Source organism: Mobula birostris, chromosome 17 (genome assembly GCF_030028105.1).
Source record: "Mobula birostris isolate sMobBir1 chromosome 17, sMobBir1.hap1, whole genome shotgun sequence".
Classification (NCBI taxonomy): Eukaryota; Metazoa; Chordata; class Chondrichthyes; order Myliobatiformes; family Myliobatidae; genus Mobula; species Mobula birostris.
Genome location: NC_092386.1, coordinates 52,855,193 through 52,882,041, shown reverse-complemented (window position 1 = coordinate 52,882,041; position 26,849 = coordinate 52,855,193).

Sequence of the window (26,849 nt, the reverse complement as noted above, 5' to 3'; positions counted from 1 at the left end):
GGCAATTTGAGCACAATTCCTCATGCAAATAGTAAAAGATTAATTAACAGAACTCTGCTTGGCAATGTTGAATGAGAGATAACCATTCAAGGATTCAAAGTACATTTATTATCAAAGTATGTATGCAGTATGCAACCCTGAGATTCACCTTCCCACAGACAGCCAAAGAACAAAGAAAACCATGGAACCTGTTCAAAGAAAAACATCAAACCCGCCCCCACCACAACGTGTAAGAAAAAGAACAAATCGCACAAACAGCAAAGGAAAACAAATGACACAGAATATGGTGTAAAATGTCAAACCAGAAAGTCAACCAAGCAGTCCAGGGATGTTCAGTTTCAGCTCAGTTCATTTCAATCTAGCGCTGTGTTGTTTCTTGACTGCAGGCTGCAGAGTCAGTCCGCCTCAATCAAAATCGCACAAAATAGCTACAAAAAAAGGCCCAAGCAGAAACTAGAAACACATTGTAACGTGAACTACAGAGTCCAATCCACAAGCTGCATCGATTAAACCTTGCCCAAGACTCAAGACTCCGACACCATACTCCGGCAGCAACGAGCAAGAGGGAGAGAGAGGCCGATTACTCGTAGGTAGACGGCACTGAGCACACACACTTGCCTTCCACTCATGTCCTCGTTGGTCTTGGAGGAAACTGTGTCCTTCAAATTCATGTAGTCTTTTATGTTGATGAAAATAAAATGCTGCTAGCAACCTGATGGCTTAAATTGATGGTGAGAAATATCTGTGCATTTATGTCCAAGTTACTTGAGTTGTGCTGTTGCTGTTCCTTGTTTTTTCTGAAACCTTCATTCCACTCATTTGACGTTTTCAGGGTAAAATTTGCTTGGAACTCCAGACAGTTATGAACATGGTTGAAGTCTGTTTCTTTTGAGTTCTGTTATGCTTCAGAGCTCTGCCATTACTTAATTCACATTGTAGGAAATATGTTTGCCACTACTCGGAAAAAAGTGTGAATAACTTTCTCACTGGGACAGATTTTCCCCCTCCCTATGATTACCAATTGCCTGTAACTATAATCACATTGTTTCTTCCAGTGCATTCTTCCACCATGAAATCAGCACCCAGTTTACTGATGAAGCCCAGGACTGAGCAGGGCTCCCAGAGCAAACAGCCATTGACATAAAGTATTTAACGTCTAATGAGGCCACATCCGGGGCTCATCTGCTGAATGCTGAACACTCGTGAATGAGTCTGACATACAAAACTGTTCGGTCCCATTGAAAAAAAGCAAAAGTTTTTCCCATGCAAACACACACTGAAATGAGCATTTAAACATACACAATTAAATCAAATAAATTGTTTACTTATCTTTCCTTGGCAGGTAATTTCTATAAACATTTTGTACTGTACTTACACAAGGTTAAATTGCTATGTGTTCCCCCAGGATCATGGTCCATTCTGAAAGTTTGGAAATATGTCCCCTGTTGATGATATGAGGTGTCTAATGGGTCCCTCAAATCTTTCCCTGTTGAGTGAAAACCTACGGTGGAGCCTCCCTCTGTAGTTGCCCAGTTACCTGCTGCTTGAGCTGTCATGGATCTGAGAATTTTTTTTTGACCTGCAAATGAAAGAGAAGTTTTATATTTTAAGAGCTCTGTTTCAATTGTGGCAATGCAGTTGACCATTATCCGTTGTGCCAGTCATGTGGATGATCTAATGGATCACAAGCAACTAGCAAATCATTTAACCAATCAAAGTGATAATATGCCTCCAAAACTAGACTGTCCTAATTTTATAAAACATGCCATAAATTGCAAGAGCTAAACTTCTGATGAGATCCTGGATAAACTTCAATCGTTTGATTGGAGCATTAATTTCGAAGTTTGAAACATAGAAACATAGAAAACCTACAGCACAATAAAGGTAAATTTATTATCAAAGTACATATATGTCACTTGTGACAATCTTGAGATTTATTTTCTTGGGGGCATACTCAATAAGTCCAATAATCATAATAGAAACAATGAAAGGATTCACCAATGGGGCAGAAGAAAAGAAAGAAAATAAAGAAAACATAATAATGGTAATAATAATAATAAATAAGAAATAAATGTCGAGAACAGGAGATGAAGAATCCATAGGTTGTGGGAACAGTTCAGTGACGGGACAAGTAAAGTTGAGTGAACTTAACCCCTCTGGTTCAGGAGCAATACCTGAGGGTTGAGTGGTAATAACTGCTCCTGAATCCGGTGGTGTGAGTCCTGAGGATCCTGTGCCTTCTTTATGATGGCATAAGCAAGAGGAGAGCATGAACTGGTTGATGGGGTCCTTGATGATGCATGCTGCTTTCTCACAGCAATGCTCCATGCAGATGTGCTCAATGGTGAAGAGGGTTTTACCTTTGAGGGACTGGGCCATATCAACTACTTTTTGTAGGATTTTCTGTTCAAGGGCTTTGGTGTAGATAATGAGTTAATAATGAATAGGAAGTGGTCTTCAGATGCACAAAGACTGCTTCCAGCTTGTGAGTCAGGGATGAGTTTCACATTTGTAGGATCTGTTAAGCATTCAGAAGAAATTATAATACACTACTCACATTATACCATTTGCAGTGACTTAAAACTGCAAAACAGTGACATAAAATGTATCAATTATTAAAAATGCAACAAAGATGGATTTATTCCATCTCTGTTGTGAATATTTATGCAGTTGTTTCTCCTTTGATTGCATACAAGCTCCCCTTTCCACTCCTTGTCAAAATTCTGAGCCGATTCCACATCAATCTGGTTTCTTTTTCATTTCCCACCCACTTTCACCAAACCCACTTCAATTTCTTCTCCTTTAATCTCCTTATTTTTCAACCATCTCCCCAGGATGGCATGCTAATTAGGTATTATTACTACTCATTTCTTTCTGACACTGATTTTGCTTTGAAATTCATGCCACTACCCACCTTGCCAAAACAACAGAGCTTTGGTGTGTTCATCTTCTACAAATAATGTTCTTTCTTCTTTAGTATCCTTAAATGTATTCTAGCCTCCAAATGTTCTGGCCATCTGTCTTAAAATTAAACTATTAGTGCAACCTTCCCATTTCCAGCCAGCCCCAATTCCAGTACAGGTTCCTCTGTGTTAGCAACACCAAAGTACTGCTTGTCATAGCTATGAATAGTTTCATATGTGTTTGTGGCTAAGTGGAATTGTCCATTTTTTGCATTCTCCTTAGCCTTTTCAGTACACCAATATGCCATCATTTTTCATAATTACTTCTTCACCGTCCAGCTCTGTGCATTGCAAATAACTTCCAGTATTAAATCATGAAATGTGGTGCGGCAAAGAAAATCCAAATTTAGATCAACTTAAGAAGTATTTATTGATCAATATGATTCAACTCTACCTATTTTGAAACAGGTCTATTAAGTTTTCCTAAGCCTTTCCCCTCTCCTGTTTCAATTAGTAACCAGATTCCCACAATGAGTGCTATAATCCCGTGACGTGTAGTTAAGAGAAGTTATCTTCAAGACCACATTCCTGTAGGCTATTTGTTCCTTATTTGCACTGCTGAGCCTTCCAGCTCAGTTACACCACCCACCCTCACCAACACACACACACACACACACACACACACACACACACACACACACACACACGTGACTTACTTGCGCAGTGTATAAGTATACTCTCATCCTAAAGTATGTTTTTACATTGCAAGACAACCCACTTTATGAATATTATTTCTTCCAAATGAATATTGAAGTATTGTTTTTGGCTGCAGCAAATAACTTAGTTCTTTTTTAAAAAATATTCCATCCTTCTTCCTGATCATTTGTTGAGGCTGAACCAGACAGCTTTGGCAGCTGCCACTACAATAGACTTGCTTTCTCAAACCCTTCCATTGATGGACCTTTTTCTCCCATAAACTCATCTGATGTGTACTTGATTGCATTCTGTTTAATGTTTAGTTCTGTTGAGCAGCCTTCTTTAGCTTAGTTCTTCAAATCAGATTTTAGTTTCATAATATATTTAAAATTGTCATTAACATTTACAAAACCCTGCAGCAATCAAGCAATCATTCTTATTTTTTTGTCTCTACAACCCTTCTGATCCCACCTGGATTTGTCTTCAGTTTTGGTTTTACATGTGACTTTCTCCCAAGCCCAGAATTTAAGAGAAAGAAACAGGTATCAGTTTGATTAGTTACTCTTCCGAGGATCATCTCAGCAGGCAGCCAAAAACAGGAGTGGCAACAAGAACTGTGCAACCTTTTTAATTTTTATTGGGATCTGGGCATTGCCGATAATGCCAGCATTTATTTGCATACCTTATTGGCCTTGAGAAGGCAGTGGAGAATCTTTTGAACTGTTATTATTCTTCTAGAGAAGGTACTTCCAGCAGTACTGTTGGGGAGGGTGTTCCAAGATTTAGATCCAGCATCAATAAAAGACCAGTAGTATATTTCTGCTTCATGATGGTCCATGACTTGGAGGGGAATCTGTAAATGGTTTTCCTTTTCCCATGCACCTACTTTCTTTCTCCTTCTTGGTGGCAAAGGATCTTGGAAATGCTCTCATGGTAGCCCGAGTAAAAAACTATCATGTGTTTTGTCAATGGTATACACTGCAGCCACATGGCATGCAAGTTCACTAAGGTGTTTATTTCCCAGAATGATGTCAAGCTCGTCATTGCTGCATTCATCCAGGCAAGTGAAGAATATCCCATTGTGCTCCAGACTTATACCATGTAGTTCGTAGAAAGAACCTGAGGTGTCAAAAGTCACCTACCACTAGTCTCCAACCTGTTGTGGCCAAGGTTGTTTTGTGCATGGCCCTGTTGAGTTTCTGGTTGATAATGATCTTCAGGATGAGGTGTCCAGTAAATTTCAAAATTAAGTGTGAGGTTTTCTCTTGTTTGAGATGGTCATTGCCTGACACCTCCATGTACGAACTTGAGAATGTAAGAAAATATCAACAGGAATAAACACTCAGCCTTTCAGTCCTGCCCTTTCAATATGATCGTGGCTGATTTGTCCAGGCCTCATTTCCTCTTATGCACAGGTTCCCCATAACATCTGATTCCCTGATTTTTCAAAAAAATTCTGTTTAAATGCCCTCAAAGATCTAGCCACCATAATCCTTTAGGGCAGGGAATTCCAGAGATTCACCTGCCTCCAAAAACAAATTTAAACACAACTCTGTTATCAATGACTACTTCCTAATCTTCAAAGTGGCTTATCAAAGTTGAGAGACATGTACAAGTAATGTACACACAGGTGTAATGAAAAACTTACATGCAACAGCATCACAGACAAATAACACCACATAAGCAGTATTTACAAGAAAAAATCCATAAATTATGCTCAATTAAAAAAATAAAGAACACAGATCAAATAATATAAGAGCCAATTTTAGTGGAAAGTATTCATAGTTTTGCTAAACAGTAGTGATTAGGGTTTTGTGTTTTGTTCAAGAACTGTATTTTACCACATTCTCCCATTATGGAAACATCTCAATATTACCTCATTAGGTAGATGTCACTGTTGTATCAGTACTAGAAGAGCCTGGCTAGAGGTGCAGGTACCTTTAGGGAGCAAGACATCAAATACAAAGGTTTGGATGTTGTCTGGTCCATGAAGTGTTTTAGCCAGAAAGCGGTGAATCTATGGAATGCTCTGCCACAGACTGCAGTGGAGGTCAAGGCCCTGGGTACACTTAAGGTGAAACTTGATAGTTTCCTGATTGGTCAGGGCATCAAAGGATTTGGCGAGAAGGCAGGTGTATGGGGTTGAGTTGGATCCGGAATCAGCCATGATGGAATGGTAGAGCAGACTCGATGGGCTGAATGGCCTAATTCTGCTCCTACATCTTATGGTCTTATGGTGAACTGAAAATGTGATAAGAAATTCATTTTTATTTTATCCATCCCAGTTCAGTCTGTGCATTTATATATTTAGATACTCAGAATAAGAATCAGAATCACGTTTACTATCACTGGCATATGTCATGAAATTTGTTGTCTTTGCAGCAGCAGTATAATACAATACATAATAATAGAGGAAAAAACTGAATTACAGTAAGTATATAGATATTAAGCACAGTAGTTAAATTAAGTAGTGAGAATGTATTCATGGATTCAAGAATTAGTTGCAATAGGGTAGCTGTTGACTTAAGACTGCTACTTTCTTTAAGTACAGTTTCAATTGCTTTCTGCTATCTGTGTAGAATGTGTCACAGTCTGTCTGTGGGAGCTTTTTGATTGAATGATCATTTTGTTTAAGCTCCTGGACCTTGGTGAATCTATTGAACACTTCACACTATAAACAGAACATCAAATATTTAGCATTTTTGATTCTGGATAACAACGAGGAAGAGTCTGCTCCTGAATTTCATCCAGCCTTGAGGTTAGTGAGTAAAGAAATGGCCATCAACATCTCCACTAGCAGCATGCATACCATATGGACTCTCTACGCATTAGATAGTGAGTTATCTTCAGAAGAACATCAACCAATTTTCAAAGCTGCATCCTTTTTACACCTATCAGAAGTGAGGTATCTTCCAGAAGTATTTAAAAAGACAGAAGAAAACAGAAATCTTGGATGTGTTTTTGGATGTGGATCCACTCATTCTGATGCAGGAAGTATTCCTTTCACTCAACTTGCACCCACTACCCAATTTCTAAGCCGTGGTCTATGAACAAATATGATGCTGAAGAAGTTTTTGCACTGCCAACATCAAATGATTACAACTGATAAATCTGCTGTAGAAAGGAAGGCTCAGATTAAAACATCTAAATTTTATAGTGGTGGTGATGAGAATGAAACACAATCGAAATAGTATTTGCTAATTAATTTAAAACAGAATATCTATCTGTATCTGATGTGAATGAAATTCAGCAACTTTGACCTGAGCTTTTTTTTGATAATAGCACATGCACAACACTGTCAGGCACAAATGTAAGTATTGTAGGATCCATAAAGGAAAGACTCTTGAAGAACCTAGATTTAAGCACCCCTCGTAGAATCTGGGCCAGTGTTTCAGTGTCGCACTAACAGAGTGTTGCTTTGTTAGAGATTCTGAGAATGTCTCCTTTACATATCTCAGGGTAAGAAGCAGGTCTTAAATTACCTGCATCTCAAGTGAAATGAGTCTTTCACTGGGATGAAAGGCAGCTGGAGACTTTTGCAGGATAAAGCTGGATCTGAACGATTTTCAGCCTACTCATGTCACTCACTTACTTTTGACTCTTTGGTAGTTACCATGGAAATCAATCTTCACGTTAAACACAAAGGATAAATCGCAACTATCTCACAAACTGAGGCCATCACAAATAAGAATAAAGATGGATAACCAGATTCTATGAATATCTTCATCTTCTACCACAGATGGATCCAGCATGTGAGTTCAACAGAGAAGACTGAACTGTTTTCAAAGGTTTTCGAACAATTGTTGATCCTATCAAGACATATCTCATAATTCAGTCAGTAAAAAGTACACTGAACACAGGGAAAATTTTGGATCATGATTGTGTCTTGTTTGTCTGGACTGAAAATCTGTGCACAACTCCCTTAGCCAGGCTGGGCAATTATCATTTGCTTCAATTATTGTTTGCCTTACCTTGAATGCAAGTTACCTGTCCAATTTGCCAACAAAACAATGACTACACATAAAAAAAAAGTTGGCTGTGTAATATTTATGGATTCTTGAGAATGTGAAAAAAATCAAAGAAAGAATCATAAACATGTTGCTTCTATCTTCTATTCTTGGAAAGCAACATGAGCAGTCCTCAAGAGAAAAATTACTGTGCAGTTTCAGACATTTTCTGCTGTTCACTATCTCTCTAATTCTCCTTAACTTTCTTCTTGCACGATTCTGATTGGATCACTTCATGGGGAATCTTTGGGAAATATGCATGCTTATTTCTGTGAACCAGCAATGAAAAATCCTAAATCTGTGTGTGACGGTATTATTCTATCAAATTATTCAAAGTCATACAACAACAAAAGCACGGGTTAAGAATATGAACAACTACTTTATCTTATATCTGGACCTATGGTTAGATCTTGTAGGCCCTTATTTCTGGCTAGCAAACATTATGTTCCTCCAGGACGACCACAACCTTGTCATAGGGTTTGGTGCCCTGCATCCCTCAAAGACCCGGAGAGCTATGTTGGCTGGAGTTAGGGCCTTGCGCTTTGACTCCTGGTAGCGTCAAATAGGTCCAAGGGTAGAGGCCAGACTAAGAGTGGGCTACTGGTCCCCCAAGTTTAGGGGTTCAGCTCAGGGCTAACAACCCTGAATGGTCACAAAAAAAGTGCTGTAGAAACAGCAATGAAGAATCCTATATCTGTTGGCAAAGTATTCCTGAGTATCCACCTGGGATTTGCATGACTGACCATAGAGAAAACTGCGTGGAAGCTACTAGCACTATGAATGAAGCTCTGAACCCCCACCCACACCTTGGGCACAATAGAGAAGATGGCTAAGGGCAAGGACACACAGAGTTGGAGAAACTTCAGGCAGTAACTAACACATTATGTTAGTCTTTAGCCAAGTCAAAATACATTTACATTTTTTCCAACCATTCAATGTGTATTCATTTTGCATCCAGAATGACGCCAAAAAGTTCAGTAATGGATAACTCCTCAGTAAGTAATAAAATGTCAAGTATCAGAAATCAACCAGAAAAAATACAACCTGTTATGCAAAAAGCACATGCCAGAATAAGTGTACAATGTAAAATGAACCTGTTCAGAGTTGATTGTTTACACGAACATAAACCTGCCCTGGAATGTCAGTCATTATACTTGAAAGAAAATTGCACATGTGTCTGATAGGATAGGGAACCAGATGTGTTTTGTGTAACTACTCCACAAAGCAACAAATAGCCAGACTAGTGTGAATCAATTCAGGCAAGTATACAGTATTTGCACGAGTGCACTGTGACAACCATGTGCTTTGTAGCAATGGGCATCTATGAGAAAACTGACAAATACCAAATTTACTTGAAGCGCAGAAATCCTGTCTTTGTTGTCTTATATCGGAGAAGCAAAGAAACACAACAGATCTATGGTGTGTTTATTTGTGCATTTTCAAAAAAACATTTTCAATTTTGTTTTTTGTTTACGGACAAAATAAATAAGTGATACTATTTCAAACCTATTATGTGAAAATGAAAAGCTTAACAAAATGTGATTTTTTTTCAAATTCTTTGAATTCTGTTGTAATTACAGTAATATTCTACAGCAGAAATTTAGTTAATTCTATGCATTAATGTTTAAAATATTTGATAATCTGTCATGATTCTCTGAGGAAAAGACTTCTCAATGTTTTAATAGAATTAACCAGTATAAATAACATTCTAAACCTTCCAGCATCTGCAGATTTTCTCTCTTTGTGATTTGAATGTTAAACATTTCAGAGTTTTCACCTAAATATCCAACTGCAATGCATTGAAAAAAATCAATGTCTGTTGGGTGCCTAGGTTGATGGCTGAAAGTCTGATCCTCACTTTAGTCTTTCTCTAGGGGATTCAGGTGTGCTTTTTTATAACAAAGGAGAATTCTGTTAAAAGAAATGGACATGGAATTTCAGTCACACACCATATATTTTAAGCACTCCGTGATCAATTTCCTGTGCAAAATTAATCATTAGACCTGATCACGATCCTATAGTGCTGAAAGTGTATGTTAATAATTACAGATTTGCTAAATCTATATATCAAACTCATGGAACATGCAGCAATGATCTTAATTCACGTGCACTGTCCAATCAATGGTTCAGACCAAGACTCTAAAGGAAGGGGGAAGATGCCAAAATAAGAAGGTGGGGAGGGGAAGGAGGTAAAGCTAGAAGGTGATAGGAGAAGCCACGTTGGTAAGGGGTGGGGGGGGGGGAAGAAAGAAAATGGGAAGTGATAGGTGAAAAGGTAAAGGGCTGGAGAAGAAAGAATCTGATGGGAGAGGAGAGTGGACCATGGACCATGGGAGAAAGAAAATGAAGAGGGTCACCAGGGGAGGTGATAGGCAGGTAAGGAGTAGAGGTACCAGGATGGAGTGGGGAATTGGAAAAGAGAAGAGGGAGAAGGAAAACATGGAAGATGGAGAAATCGATGTTCATGCCATCAGATTGGAGGCTACCTTGGCAGAATATATTGCTCCTCCAATCTGACAGAGACCTCATCATGGCAGAAGCCAAGGCCATGAACCTACATTTCAGAATGGGAATAGGGATAGGAATTAAAATGGTTGGCCACTGAGTAATCCTACTTTTTACAGATGGAGCAGAGGTGCTCAACAAAGCGACTACACAGGGAGCACCGGATACAGTATGCAACCCCAACAGATTCGCAGATGAAGTGTTACCTCACCTGAAAGGACAGTTTGGAGTCTTGAGTTGTGGTGAGGGAGAAGGTGAATGAGCAGTTGTAGCACTTCTGCTGCTTGCAGGGATAAGTGCCAGGAAGAAGATTAATGGGGCCAATGGAATAGCGCTACACTTGCCCATTCAGGTCCTTCCTCACCTCCATTCAGGGTCCCAAATAGTCCTTCCAGCTGAGGCATCACTTCACCTGCAAATCTGTTGGAATCATCTACTGTATCCAATGCTCCACAGGTGACCTCCTCTACATTGATGAGACCCAACACAGATTGGGGGACCACTTTGGTGACCACCTTTACTCCATTGCAAAAAGTGGGATTTCCTGGTGGCCATCCATTTTAATTCCTTTCCCTATTCCTGTTCTGGCATGTCAGTTAATGGCCTCCTCTTCTGCTATGATGAGGCCTCTCTCAGAGTTGGAGGAGCAACACCTCATATTCCATCTAAGTAGCCTCCAACCTAATAGCATGAACATTGGTTTATCCAACTTCTTGTTATTTTACGTCCCTTCCCTTTCTCTCTTCTTCTAGCTTGTCATCCTTCCCCATCCCTCCAACATTCTTATTCTGGCATATTTCTCTTCCTTTCCATTCCTGATTGAGGGTCTCAGTCTGAAATGTTGACTGTTTATTTACTTCCAAAGAAGCCGACTGACTTGCTGAGTTCTTCCAGCATTTTGTGTGTGTTGCTATGGATTTCTAGCATTTGCACAATCTCTTGTGTTTGTGCAGTGTTCATTTGCTTGCTCCTGTGTGATACTGATTGAAAGATACAGTACTGTGTAAACGTTTCCAAATTTCAACAATATTTCTATAAAGATTAGTAAACAGTAAAAAAACAAATAAAATTAATACTTGGTGTGACCACCCTTTGCCTCCACTTCTCGTAGGTACACTGTTGTGCATTTCTATAAGAAAATCAGCTGGTAGGCTGTTCCAAGCTTCTTGGAGATCTTGCCACAGTTCTTCAGCAGACTTTGGCTGCCTTGTTTGCTTCTGTCTCTCCAGGTAATGCCTGACAGCCTTAATGATGTTGAGATCAGGGCTCTGGGGAGGCCATACCATCTGCCGTGGAACTTCCTGTTCTTCTTTCGTCTGAAAATAGTTCTTTATGACCTTGGCCATGTGCTTGGGCTCATCTTCTGCTGTAAAATGAAGTTGGGACTGATCAGATTCCTCCCTGATGGTACTGAGTGATGGATGAGAATCTGCTTGTACTCCTCAGCATTGAGGATTTCATTAATTCTGACCAGATCAACTACTCTATTTGCAGAAATGCAGCCTCAACCCTGCAGGGAACCTCTGCTGTGCTTCAGTGTGAGCTGTAGACCCTCATCCAGGTAGCACTCTCCAGCTCTTCTATGGGTAAACTGCCTCCCGTTAGAGCCAAGCATTTCAAATGTTGACTCATCAGTCCAGAGCATTTACTGCCATTGTTCAGCACCCCAGTCCTTGTGTTTTTGTGCAATGATGAGTCTCTTGGCTTTGTTTCCACTTCAGAGGAATGGCTTTTCTGCTGTAACTTTTCCATGAAGATCACTTCTGACAAGACTTCTCTGGACTGTATTTGGGTTACAGTGGTTTCTGTGAGTTCAAAGCTAATAGCAGTGCTGGACTTCTTCTGATATAGAAGGGATGGCAGCTTGATAATCTTTCATCTGCTGCACTCAGTTTCTGTGGCCTACCATTACGTTTCGGGTTTTCAACCTTGCCTGTTTCTTTGTGCTCCTTCGGAAGAGCTTGGACAGCACATCTTGACACTGCTCTGCTGCAATTTCTGCTTAGATGCAGGATTACCACCTTGTGTCTTGTTGTGATGCTCACTCATGCCATGGCGTAAGAACTAATGAGTTGAAGTTCAGACTGTCACATCTGCCACACCCTTACCTTTTAGTCAAGTTGTCCTTCACCCCTTTTGATTCCTTCTACACCTATTTCTGTTTCAGGTAATCAGTTTAGTTCATTCAACTCATTATGTCATTGGTTATCAGCATCCTGTTTAAACATAAGAACATAAGAAGTAGGAGCAAGAGTTGGCCATCTGGCCCGTTGAGCCTGCTCCACTATTCAATAAGTCATGGCTGATATGGCCATGGACTCATCTCCACCTACCTGCCTTTTCCCCATTACCCCTAATTCCCTTACTATGCAAAAACTATCCAACCTAGTCCTATATATATTTACTGAGGTAGCCTCCACTGCTTCATTGGGTAAAGAATTCCACAGATTCACCACTCTCTGGGAAAAGCAGTTCCTCCTCATCTCCATCCTAAATCTGCTCCCATGAATCCTGAATCCTGTAGTTCTAGTCTCACCAACCTGTGGAAATAACTTTCCTACCTCTAGCAACACACATCAAAGTTGCTGGTGAACGCAGCAGGCCAGGCAGCATCTCTAGGAAGAGGTACAGTCGACGTTTCGGGCCGAGACCCTTCGTCAGGACTCACTGAAGGAAGAGCTAGTAAGAGATTTGAAAGTGGGAGGGGGAGGGGGGATCCATAATGATAGGAGAAGACAGGAGGGGGAGGGATGGAGCCAAGAGCTGGACAGTTGATTGGCAAAAGGGATATGAGAGGATCATGGGATAGGAAGCCCAGGGAGAAAGAAAAGGGGGAGGGGGAAAAACCCAGAGGATGGGCAAGGGGTATAGTGAGAGGGACAGAGGGAGAAAAAGGAGAGAGAGAGAAAGAATATGTGTATATAAATAAATAACGGATGGGGTACGAGGGGGATGTGGGGGATTATCTTGTTTGTTATCTTTGTTTAATCATGCACTTGGTTATATACCTACAAAGTAATTAAGTTTTCATTTGAAAAGTGATCTATTACTTACTATGTTACTTCCTTTTATGAACTACAAAAGTTTTTCTGTAGTATTCATTTTTTTTGGAAAATAAATTTGAAAATCTAAATTTTGCTCTTTTTACTGACTAACTACTGCAGAAGACAAAACATAAACATCTAAAACTAAATTTATATAAAATCTAGGGTGCCTAAGACTTTTGCACAGTACTGTATGTGGTTAAAATTCAGTTTGTATTATCTACTTAAAGGAAATGCCAACAGCTTGGATACCCTACACATGAATATTTTAGAGGAAAATAACAAGTTTGCTGGAGTTGTGTAGGAGGAGAGCTTACTTCTGTCCATAGTACTGGCAACCATGGTTCAATGATAACTGCAGAGTTTGTGTTGGTCTAGAGCAGTGTTTCCAAACCTTTTTTAGCCCAACACCCCCCGAAAGCACTTTCATACTTATTGACGTCACTCTTAGGCACAATATACTGTCCAGCACTCCCATAGTGTAAAAACATGTCTACTACCATATGCTAACATGAGAAAAAAAATGCTGCTTAAAATTTTTATTAGTCTTTAAACCTAGCTTATACAATACCTGTGCGCTGTACAACCGCTTCAATATCAATATGATCCTTCAGCTTGATGGATTTAGCATGAGTTGATATATCTGGTTCAACTTGTGAAAGCAAAAGCCTTATGTCCCCATACGTAACAATGTCCGATCTGTTTCTGCTTTTTGTGAGTATGTGGTTCACTGCACTGAAGCCTCTGTCACTAAAGAGATAGTGATGAGCAAACTAGAGGGTCTGAAGGTAGATATGTCCCCTGGTCCTGATGGAATGCATCCCAGGGTGCTGAAGGAATTGGAAGAGGTTATAGTAGACACATTGGTAATCATTTATCAAAACTCTCTAGAATCTGGGCAGGTCCAGGCGGATTAGAAGGCAGCAAATGTCACACCACTTTTTAAAAAAGGATGTAGGCAAAAGACGGGCAACTATAGGCCAGTTAGCTTAACATCTGTAGTCGTGAAAATGCTTGAAGCTGTCATTAAGAAAGAAATAGTGAAACATTTAGAAAGGAGTGGTTCCAGTAGATAGAAGTAGCATGGATTCAGAAAAGGCAGGTCCTGTTTGACAAACTTACTGGAGTTCTTTGAGGACATAATGAGTGCGGAGGATAGAGGGGAACAGGTGGATGTCGTATACTTGGACTTCCAGAAGGCATTTGATAATGTGCCGCACAAGAGACTTATAAATGAGATATGGATGCATGGAGTCGGAGGAAGTGTATTGCCATGGATGGTGGATTGGTTAACCAATAGAAGGCAGAGAGTTGGTATAAATGGGTGTTTCTCCTGTTGGGAGTCTGTAGTGAGTAGGGTGCCACAGGGGTCGGTGCTGGGCTCGCAGCTGTTTACCATTTACATTAATGATTTGGAAGAGGGGACTGAGTGTATCGTAGCCAAATTTGCTGATGACACTAAACTGAGTGGAAAAGCAAAATGTACAGAGGATGTGGAGAGTCTGCAGAGGGATATAGATAGGTTAAGTGAGTGGGCCAAGGTCAGGCAGATGGAATACAACGTTGATAAATGTGAGATCATCCACTTTGGAAGGAATAATAGAAGAGCAGATATTAGATTATATTATGAGAACACTCAGTCCCCTTTTATTGTCATTTAGAAATGCATACATGCATTAAGAAATGATACAATGTTCCTCCAGAGTGATATCACAGAAAACAGGACAAACCAAAGACTAACACTGACAGAACCACATAATTATAACATATAGTTACAGCAGTGCAAAACAATACCATAATTTGATAAAGAACAGACCATGGACACGGTAAAATAAAAAGTCTCAAGTCCCGATTGACTCCCGAGTCCCCAATAACAGGCGGCAAAAGGGAGAAAATCCCTGTCATAATCCTCCAAGGCACTGACAACTCCCGATGCCTTGGAAGCAGCTGATCACGGCTGACACCGAGTCCGTCCATCCGAAAACTTCGAGCCTCCGACCAGCCCCTCCGATACAGCCTCCCGAGCACCATCCTCTGCCGAGTGCCTTCGACCTCTCCCCGGCCGCCGAAACAAGCAAAGCCGAGGATTCGGGGCCTTCTGCTCCGGAGATTCAGGTTTCCACACAGTAGCAGCGGCAGCAAAGTGGGCATTTCAGAAGTTTCTCCAGATGTTCCTCTGTACTCTCACGTCTGTCTCCATCAAATCAGAATTGTGCATGGCCCCCTACTTGACAGATTACAGATAACATTCACCAGAGAGGCCGTGAGCGCTGCGTCATGTCGCCATCTTCTCCCCCTCCTTTATTATTTAAATAGTGAAAGATTTCAGCATGCTGTTGTGCAGAGGAACTTGGGAGTGCTTGTGCATGAATCACAAAAGGTTGGCTTGCAGGTACAACAGGTTATTAAGAAGGCAAACGGAATGTTGGCCTTTTTGCTAGAGGGATTGAATTCAAGAGCAGGAAGGTCATGCTGAAACTATTCAGGGTACTGATGAGGCCACACCTGGAGTACTGTGTGCATACTTGAGGAAGGATATATCGGCTTTGGAGACAGTGCAGAGGAGGTTCACCAGGTTGATTCCAGGGATGAAGGGGTTAACCTATGTGAAGAGATTGAGTCTCCTGGGACTATACTCTCTGGAGTTCAGAAGAATGAGGGGGGATCTTATGGAAACTTACAAAATTTTGAAAGGGATAGATAAGATAGAAGTAGGAAAGTTGTTTCCATTGGTAGGTGAGACTAGAACTAGGGGACATTGCCTCAAGATTCAGGGGAGAAGATTTAGGACAGAGATGAGGAGAAACTGTTTTTCCCAGAGAGTGGTGAATCTGTGGAATTATCTGCCCAGGGAAGCAGTAGAGGCTTTTTCACTAAATATATTTAAGATACAGTTAGGTAGATTTTTACATAGTAGGGGAATTAAGGGTTATGGGGAAAAGGCAGGTAGGTGGAGCTGAGTTTATGGGCAGATCAGCCATGATCCTATTGAATGGTGGGGCAGGCTCGATGGGCCGGATGGCCTACTCCTGCTCCTATTTCTTATGTTCTTATGTTCTCTTTCAATAAGGTAGGAAGATGGAAATGAAAAACAGTTTGGCTCTTCTCAAAAGACCAGGAAGCTTCATATGACAGTGTAGCCAAATACCACAAAAGCCAACATTTTTGAAAACCATTTTTTTTTCTTCATCATTTTGAATTTTGATAATTTCTTCCTTTAAGCTCTCTTCCTGTTCTTCCACCTGGCAAAGAAATAGGCTAACTACCCAGTCCAGAATTTCCAGATTGTTCAAATCCTTGAATCGATTCCAAATCCTTCTTCAGTGACTGCAGGTGTAAGCTGTACTCTTGCAAATCACCGTCTGTGAAAGAGAGTGCCATACTTTCCATGCAGGGAAACCGTGAGAACATTCTCCTCCCAATGTTTTGCTTATATAGTTCCAATTTTAGATTATGAGAACACTCAGTCCTCTTTTATTGTTATTTAGAAATGCATACATGCATTAAGAAATGATACAATGTTTCTCCGGATCGTTATCACAGAAAACAGGACAAACCAAAGACTAACACTGACAGAACCACATAATTATAACATATAGTTACAGCAGTGCAAAGCAATACCATAATTTAATGAAGAACAAACCATGGGCAAGGTAAATAAAGTCTCAAAAGTTCCCGAGTCGATCGACTCCCCAGTCTCCGATAGCAGGCGGCAAAAGGGAGAAACTCCCTGCCATAAACCTCCAGGCACTGTCAAACTGCCGATGCCTTGGAAGCAGCCGACCACAGCCGACACTTAGTCCATCCGCCTGAAAACTTTGAGCTTCCAACCAGCCTCTCCGATACAGCCTCCCGAGTGCCATCCTCTGCTGAGCACCCTCGACCTCGCCCCGGCTGCTGAAACACGCAAAGCCGAGGATTTCGGGGCCTTCTGCTCCGGAGATTCAGGTTATCACACAGTAGCAGTGGCAGCGAAGTGGGCATTTCAGAAGTTTTCCAGATGTTCCTCTGTATTCTCACGTCCGTCTCCATCAAATCAGACTGTGCACGGTCCCCTACTTGACAGATAACAGACATCACCACTGAAGTGGCTGCGCGCGCTGCCGACGTACTACCATCTTCTCCTCCTCCATCCCTTTTCTGTTAAAAGTGGACACGATACATTTTGCCTGGATTAAATTGAAATTCTCACCCTGCAGTTTCATATATTGAATGTTCATGTTGTCATACAGATCAGCTACGTATATCACATCTCCACGTAGAAATTCAATCTTGTCTTCCAAGCTCTTGTCAACTTTGAGCAAAAATTTAACCACAGTGTCAAAAAGATCAAAGAAGTGTTTTAAGCAGCAGTCTTTTGACAGCCAATACACTTCAGTACGAAGAAACAAGTATTCAAGCTCTTCATCGTTATCTTGGCATACTGGCAAAATATTCTGCTATTTAATGGATGAGGTATAATTTTGCTTTTAGCAGATATTACAGGAGTTTTCCATAGATCAGTAGAGAAAGTTGAGATGGTGTACTTGACTTATCAACTGTTAAATTGCACAGACTTCTTCTGTGCTGCGAGTCGAGGGGAACTGTTGGGCACCCTGGTGATAATTTGAAGAAGAAAGCCCTTAACTCTGAGTGAAGTCATCGGAACACTGTTATGACGGCGTTTTTTTTTAGCAGGCTTTCTTATTTTTACGAGGCCGAGTTGCTAGCTCGACGCTCAACCCAGCACAGATCGAAAGCATGCAAGGGAGCCGGCTGGATTCGAACTCGGGAGCCTTCGCTCCAAACTCCGGCACTGATGCCACTACGCCACCAGCCAGTTTGGTGCTAATTTATGCATCCCTAATAATGTCTGTTTGGTTGGTAAGGTCGGATGAGGTTGCCGAGTTGCAGATGCATTATGATTACAAACGCTTACCACCTGCAGACATATAATTCTTCCTGTGTTCCAGTGCCTTATTCTTTTTGTTTGGAAGTACCTGCTCGGTCAGGTCTTGTGCCTCAAGGTAGGATGCTGCTTGCCACCCAGCCCCACCCCAAGGATCTTGAATGTCCCCAAACGACTTTTATTTTCCCTAACACCCCCTTAGGACATGTAACCTCACCCGTTGGGAATCACTGGCCTAGAGCAAATGTTAACTTCATTTGCTTCATATTATGTATAATGTTTGAACTGGGCCTCAGGAATAGGTAAAAAGTCGAGGAGGAATATCAAACGCATAGCTAATGCCTCAGGAAGCGGTGGGAGTTCTGAGAAACATCCCGAACTTAGGACTTTGGTGGTGCCTGACCTGGATTATTGGATTTTGCTCTTCTTCATACTAAATCACTTTTATTTAATTTTTATCAATATCTTACACAGTAGTGTAATAAGTTTACCAATAAACCAGTGAATTTAAAGTTAGTGGGAATATGCACTTAGTGGCAACTTTATTAGGTACCTCCTGTACTGAATAAAGTGGTCACTGAATGTATGCCTGTGATCTTCTGCTGCCATAGCCCATCCACTTCAAGGTTCAATGTGTTGTGCGTTCGGAGATACTCTTATGCACACTGCTGTTGTAAAATGTGATTATTTGAGTTATTTGAGTTATTGTCACCTTCCTGTCAGCTATAAGCAGTCTGGCCATTCTCCTTTGACCTCCTTCATTAATAAGGCATTTTTGCCAACAGAACTGCTAGCCACTTAATTTTTTGTGTTTGGGTTTTTGCACCATTCTCTGTAACCTTCAGAGATGATTGTGCATGAAAATCTCAGAAGATCATCAGTTTCCGGGATACTCAAGCCACCCTGTCTAGCACCAACAATTATTCCACAGTCAAAAACACTTATATCACATTTCTTTCCCATTCTAATGTTTGGTCTGAACAACAACTGAACCTCTTGACCATGTCTGTATGCTTTTATGCACTGAGTTTCTATCACTGGTGGGCTGATTAGATGTTTGCATTAACGAGCAGTGTAGAGGTGTACCTAATAAAGTGGCCACTGAGTGTTCTGGCACTCCAGAACCCGTCTCTACCCACAAATATATCCAAGATTCAGACTCCTGATAGTCTGGATTCCAATCCCAGGCCTGCCATATGCCTGAGCCTTAGCTCTGGATGTACACTCTGCTGATTTTGAACTATCAGTTCATATTCCAGACTGACAACTGACGCTGAATCACTAGGACTACTGAATAATCAGACACCAAGTTATCTGAATTTTCCTGTAAATGACTCCTTGGTGGTTGATTTGGTGCACTGAAAGGTCCATTTCAGTGTAGTAACACTCCACTACTTGTAAGTGTGTGCATGGTGCGAGATGTGATTATGTATTGATGAAGGGTCTTGGACCTGAAATGTTGGCTTTTTCTCTTTCTGTGGATGCTGCCTGGCCTTCTCAGAATTCTCACCAATTATTTTTGTTTACATTTCTAAAATTACATGCACTTTGTACATACAAATGGGAAACAAATGTTATGACTGCTTTCTTCATAAGCACACAAATTCTTAAGCAAGATACTTACTGGAAAACATTGCAATAATGGCACCAGAACGATCAAAAGGGAAGATGCAACTTTTTCCTGATGTTCCTCATCCACTTCTTCAGGGCTGACACAGGGTTTCAACTTTAAAAATATCAATGATTCCTTTCCTCCCTCGGATGTTGCTTGTCCTATTGAGTTCAGCCAAAAAACTGTTGTTGTAATTTGTGCTTTTTTTCCCCCTATACGTTGTAAAAATTGGTTAAAATAAGATATCAGGTAAGGTATTTTTTGGAATTTAATTTGTTTGTCATCTGACTATTTTCTTATTTGTTTCATTTCTGTTCTCCTCTGTCATATTGAGTTCCAAAACTAGCTGCCAGCATCTCCCACAGCCACCTTCTTTTTAAGTGGACCAAGTCAGATATAAGTAATGCAGGCTTCTTTTTCATGTGATGTTTACCACCCACAAAAATGGGCAATCACCCAAACAGTGGTTAGGTTTGGCTGCACTCAGCAACCACAGAAATGAGCAGGCAGAAGAATGTTACCCTGCAGCCTATACTGAGAACAATGGATTGGGTTAATCACAATTCCATTCCAATTTTCAAGAGTTATTTAATTTTATCCCCTGCATATCATACAGAGCTGGGAGCAGCAGCGTTAACACTTGTTAGTTGTGTGGGATACATTGTAAGGGGGGAGCCAGCCAGTTGAACTGTATGTAACTTGAGACCTTACTGTGTGTGAATGATTATTTCATCAGGTGCATAAATGGACATGAATGCAATGATAGTGATTGAGGATTCTCATGGATATGCATGACCTGAGTACCTTACAGAATGCACCAATATAGTGACAGCCATACTATTGGCACAGATTAGATGCAGGGTCAGAAATTCATTCATATGGTGCCTATTCTACACGCAACCTAGTAATTTTGATCTTACTCTGAACCAATGAATTGACCAAGGTAAAGATCAAGGAATTGACTGTGGGCTTCATGAATGGGAAGTTGGGAAAACACACACCTGTCCTCATCGAGCAGTCAGCAATGGAAAGAGTGAGCAGTTTCAAAATCCTGGGTGTCAACATCTCTGAAGATCTATCCTGATTCCAATATATCATTGCGATTAAGAAGAAAACATGACAGTGGCTAAATTTCATTAGGAGTTTGAGAAGATTTGGAATGTCACCAAAGACTCTATTAAATTACTTAAAAATGTACCAAGGCGAGCATTCTAACTGGTATGGAGGCGCCAATGCAGGATCGAAAAAAATACTGCAGAGAGTTGTAAATTTTGTCACTCCATCATGGGCAGAGCCTCCCAGCCATCGAGGACACCTTCAAAAGGCAATGTCTCAAAAAGACCACAACCTTCACTAAGGAACCCTACCACTCATGACATGTCCTTTTCTCTTACTGCCATCAGGGAGGAGTCTAAAGACATACACTCAACAATTGGAGTCCGATGAAGAAAGTAATACAGAAGAAAGGTTTGTGAAGTTAATTAGGGAATATAATACCCAATTGCTCCAATAGGAGATTTTCATTTAAGTTAGCAGTTACAGATGATAAAATTAAAGCTTAAAATTTTTATCAGCATTGATATGTCATCCTTCGGTGTAACATATTAGTAAAAATAGGAAGCAATGACTCACGTCCTATTTCAAAACTACCCTTCTCATAAGACTGCTTAGCCTCTAGACATCTGTTTCTATAAACAGTTTATGGACGACTGAAATGTTTAAAAATCCCCAAATTGATAGCAGAAGCGACAAATGTAATGCAAAACTAGAAAAATAAAATATGTGACAGGAGGTCAGGGTCTGTTCTTCTGGCCAAAGTAAAACTATGACAATTTGACCCAACCAGATTTTCATTTACTGCTGTAAGTTTCTCAATGCCCAAATTGTGAAATGTCAGACTTCATCATACACCGAAGAAAGTTACATTGAGAGTGAAAAAAGATTAGGTCTTTCTTCACACAATTTTTTAAAATGTAATTTCCTTAAATATGTTTGCTTTGACTATATTGTAAAGACACTGCACAGGGTGTCGATGGAAAGCATGATTTTCACTATATAACTGTAGTATTTGTTTTATGAAAGTATAGTTATAAAATTATTGGTATAAGATTATGGTTTTACCTCAAATAGTGCCCAAAGAAAATCTTAAGGCTAATAGCATTTATGAGAACTGCAACAATTCACATCAAGATCAGGAATTTCTTCTGAGCTGCTCCCATTCTGCTGCCAAAATAAGATTGTGATGAACACTTCAGTTGTATGCATTAATGTGATTTCTCTATATTTCTAACACAATTTAGGTGACCGTTTATTAGTATATGGCAAATTTAGGGCACTGTAGCTTCTAATTTCAATTATATGGGGGAATATGTATATACAAGGATTATATGGATCAGTGGCCAAGTGATACTTGTACACACAGAAGATACACGGTGCTAAGGCCAAGAAGGGTCCTGGGCTGTTAAGTAAGATCATACACATTAATTAGCCAGCCGGTGGTGTAGTGGCACCAGCACCAGATTTTGAGTTGAATGGTCCCGAGTTCAAATCCAGCTGGCTCTTTGCATGCTCTCCATCCATGCTGGGTTGAGCATCGAGCTAGCAACTCGGCCTCGTAAAAGAACAGTTAAATACTGAGGAAACGGCACCTCAAGGCATGAAAAGGAACAACTTCAACAACAATACACATTAATGCATATTCTGGGAATAGTTGCATAATCACACTCCTCTTCAGAAGTTACTTTAAAATTGTGTTCCACACTGATTGACATCAAAGCTACCTGCCCAGCCACCGTTGTGCATAGAACCACAAATTCATGTAATCCATTTTACATTTAAATTAAGTCTCCAGTTATAAAAAGTATTCCTTACACAATTTCTATGCTGTTATGGAATACCACATAACTTTGTAAATAGGATTCTGCTGATCATCCTGGTTGTTATGACAAAGTTACATATTTTGTAACATCATGTACACTTATACTCATTTCATGCCTGGAACAAGCTTTCAGCTTCAAGGGGCTTCCCTTCCTCCACTATCAACTCTGCTCTTAAACGCATCTCCCCCATTTCACGTACATCTACTCTCACTCCATCCTCTCGCCACCCCACTAGGAATAGGGCTCCCCTGGTCCTCACCTACCACCCCACCAGCCTCCGGGTCCAACATATTATTCTCCGTAATTTCCGCCACTTCCAACGGGATCCCACCACTAAGCACATCTTTCCCTCTCCCCCTCTCTCTGCATTCCGCAGGGATCGCTCCCTACACAACTCCCTTGTCCATTCGTCCCCCCCATCCCTCCCCACTGATCTCCCTCCTGGCGCTTATCCGTGTAAGCGGAACAAGTGCTACACATGCCCTTACACTTCCTCCCTTACCACCATTCAGGGCCCCAAACAGTCCTTCTAGGTGAGGCAACACTTCACCTGTGAGTCAACTGGGGTGATATACTGCGTCCGGTGCTCCCGCTGTGGCCTTTTATATATTGGCGAGACCCGACGCAGACTGGGAGACCGCTTTGCTGAACATCTACGCTCTGTCCGCCAGAGAAAGCAGGATCTCCCAGTGGCCACACATTTTAATTCCACATCTCATTCCCATTCTGACATGTCCATCCACGACCTCCTCTACTGTAAAGATGAAGCCACACTCAGGTTGGAGGAACAACACCTTATATTCCGTCTGGGTAGCCTCCAACCTGATGGCATGAACATCGACTTCTCTAACTTCCGCTAAGGCCCCACCTCCCCCTCGTACCCCATCTGTTACTCATTTTTATGCACACATTCTTTCTCTCACTCTCCTTTTTCTCCCTCTGTCCCTCTGAATATACCTCTTGCCCATCCTCTGGGTTCCCCCCCCCCTTGTCTTTCTTCCCGGACCTCCTGTCCCATGATCCTCTCGTATCCCCTTTTGCCTATCACCTGTCCAGCTCTTGGCTCTATCCCTCCCCCTCCTGTCTTCTCCTATCATTTTGGATCTCCCCCTCCCCCTCCAACTTTCAAATCCCTTACTCACTCTTCCTTCAGTTAGTCCTGACGAAGGGTCTCGGCCTGAAACGTCGACTGCACCTCTTCCTACAGATGCTGCCTGGCCTGCTGCGTTCAGCAGCAACTTTGATGTGTGTTGAGTGAGTTGGGCTGCCTTGATGGGTAAGGCACAATTCCAACAACTTGTCCCATGAAATGATGAGTTTGCCCTAATACCAGCAGAAAATAGATTGGATCTTTCCTGTTTCTGTATCAGTCCAAACTTAAGAGAACTTACTGCGTTTTGTTCCACCTTTGTCTTTCTAATGGAGATGCACAATTAGAGTGTTTCCTTGGAGTTAAATCTTATCTAGAATAGCTTGGTGCAAGCAGCTTTTTTGGCATGCTCACACAACATGTTGAAGAAATTCAGCAGGTCAGGCAGCATCTATGAAGGAGAATAAACAGTTAATGTCTTGGACAAGACCTATAAGAAGGAGGCAGAAGCCAGAATAAGGTGGGAGGAAGGGATCTGAGGTTCTATTATGGTGATATTGATGAAGGGACTTGGCCCAAAATGTTGACTGCTTATTCATTTCCACAGATGCCAGACATCCCACCCTGCAAAAACTCATTTCAGGGAGGTATCACCACCATTTCAGGGAGGTAGCATGCTGCCTGGTCTGCTGAGTTCCTCCATCATTTTGTGTGTGTTGCTCAAGATTTCCAGCTTCTGCAGAATTTCTTGTGACTAAGCTTTATTGACATATTAAAGTTACCATCTTTCAGCAAAGCTAAAATTTAATTTTATTGGTCTGGATTAGGGAAAGACACGCCACTTATCCAAACCATTTACTCATTCAACATTCATAATCTTTCACTTCACAATGCGTGCTACAATAAAAAAAAATCTGAAGAGCTAGATCAAATTTAAATGGATAAAAAGAAAGGGAAGCCAAAAGGAATTTAGGAAAGGAGTTAAAACATGATAATACAGCTAGAGCAATTATTTTAAACTTGAATGTTTTTTTTCGACCTATGAGATTTCCTAAGCCCTGAGTTTTCTTTGCGTGATTGAGTGAGTCCCTTCCAAATCGGTGCCCACCTTGTGAAAATCATATTTCAATCCAAGTAACTGCTAATATTGGTGCCTTTCATCTTCCCAGCAACATTCACCGGGTGTGATATAAGTGCTTCCATGAGTAAACAGGCCAGTTAAAGTCAGAAAATGACACTAGTTCATTTATCACTTACTAAGCTAGCCTCTCTGGCCTCTACAATCTTTAGTAGGATTGTGAAATGACACTCTATTCCAGTCAGGAGACCACTTATACAAATTGGAGTCCTATTCTGTACATATACTTTTGAATGAGAATTGGAAGGACCAATAGCAGGAACTGCACTACACTTCTGTATTAGCATTGGAAAACAAATTGATATTTCTGTCAGTTTCTCAAAGAAGGCCAAATATAATTTTAATGTTTATCTTTGCTGGGATAAGAACATGAGTAGACTATTCATTCCAGGAGATCATTACTCTGTTTCGGTATACTTGCTCCATTTGTATTGAGGCTTGTACGTCACAGAAAAGTTGATTGTGTCTTCAAGTCATGTTTACACAATATTCACAGACCTTTAAGAGTAGAAGTTCTAGATTTTCACCATGGATTGAACAAAAGAGCCCTGGATTTCCATTTGATATCTTATATTGTTATGCCTTCATCTTCCGGATTCTCCCAAGAGGAAACAGTAACCTATTGGATCCTTTAATCTTTTGAAACATTTTGATTAGATCATCCAGCAAGTTTTTAAACTTAAGGGAATACATATCAAGTTTATACAAGCAACACAAATAAAAGTTGCTGGTGAACGCAGCAGGCCAGGCAGCAACTCTAGGAAGAGGCACATTCGACATTTCCAGCTGAGAGCCTTCGTCAGTTAGTCCTGGCAAAGGGTCTCGGCCCGAAATGTCAACTGTACCTCTTCCTAGAGATGCTGCCAGGCCTGCTGCGTTCACCAGCAACTTTTATGTGTGTTGCTTGAAACTCCAGCATCTGCAGATTTCCTCATGTTAAAGTTTATACAACTTGTTTTCATATTTTAACTCTTCAAAACCTCGTGTTATATTGACAAAACTGAGTGGAACCCTTCCAAGACCAATATAATCTTACTAAGGTGCTGAAAACTAAATTGAATATTGTTGATACCTTTGACCAATGTTCTGTACAACTTGTTCTTCTTTCATTTCAATACTATTTTGTTATTTTCTTATATGGATACCCAACTCAGTTTTCACAATCAAGACATTAACTAAACAGTCTCAAACATTAGCAATTTTCCATTAATTTGTAGTTTAACAGTTGGTAAATCTCAGACAGGCGTAGGAGTTAACGTTTAGTTTAAAGAAGTATTTGGCATTAAACTAATATTTTCATCACATTTGGCACATTAACTATGAAGGAATCTTCATATCAGCTTCTGTGTCTGCAACGTTAGTGTGTAATTTCTGGGTTAATGTAATTGCATATGGCTGGTTCTCTGGTATTTTCTGTCTGTAGCCTCCCTCCAGTGGTCTGAGAGTTTGTCTAGGCAATTAATTAACCAAAAAGCTGCCTCAGAGCATGATTGATGCTGGATTGATGCTGGAAGTCTGCTAGTTCTGCATGGACAGAAAGCCGAGGCTTCAATTTGCTGACTGTGTGATTTAAATTAAAAGTAAGACCACCATTTGTAAATCTACTCTGGATTAGTCATGACCATCTAACCTCGTGCTGCCTAGGCCTAACTATCTACTCCTGACACACAAATTCAGACATATGTGCTTCAAGATTGAGATCTTATCAAAACAACTGATATCTGCCAACATTTTTGACTTGCATTTCCTGTAAGCGGTAGAATAAATTTGATTTATCTACCTAACACGAGGAAATTTTTGGCTCTGTTTTCCCCACAAAAAGCAAAAACAAAAAATTGCATAAATATACTGCCTTTAACATAGCTCCAAAATGTTTGGAGGGACCTTTATAGAATGAATTTGACATTGAGTACAAATGGATAATATTAGGCAGATGAGCAAAATCTGGGTCAAGCAGTATTTTCAGGATGTACTGTATGTCAAATAAGGAAAAGATGCAGAAAAGTACGAAGTTCAGGATGGGGTCTCAGAACCTATGGCCTTAGCAGCTGAACGAATGCACAGGTACCAGTGATGCAATGATTAAA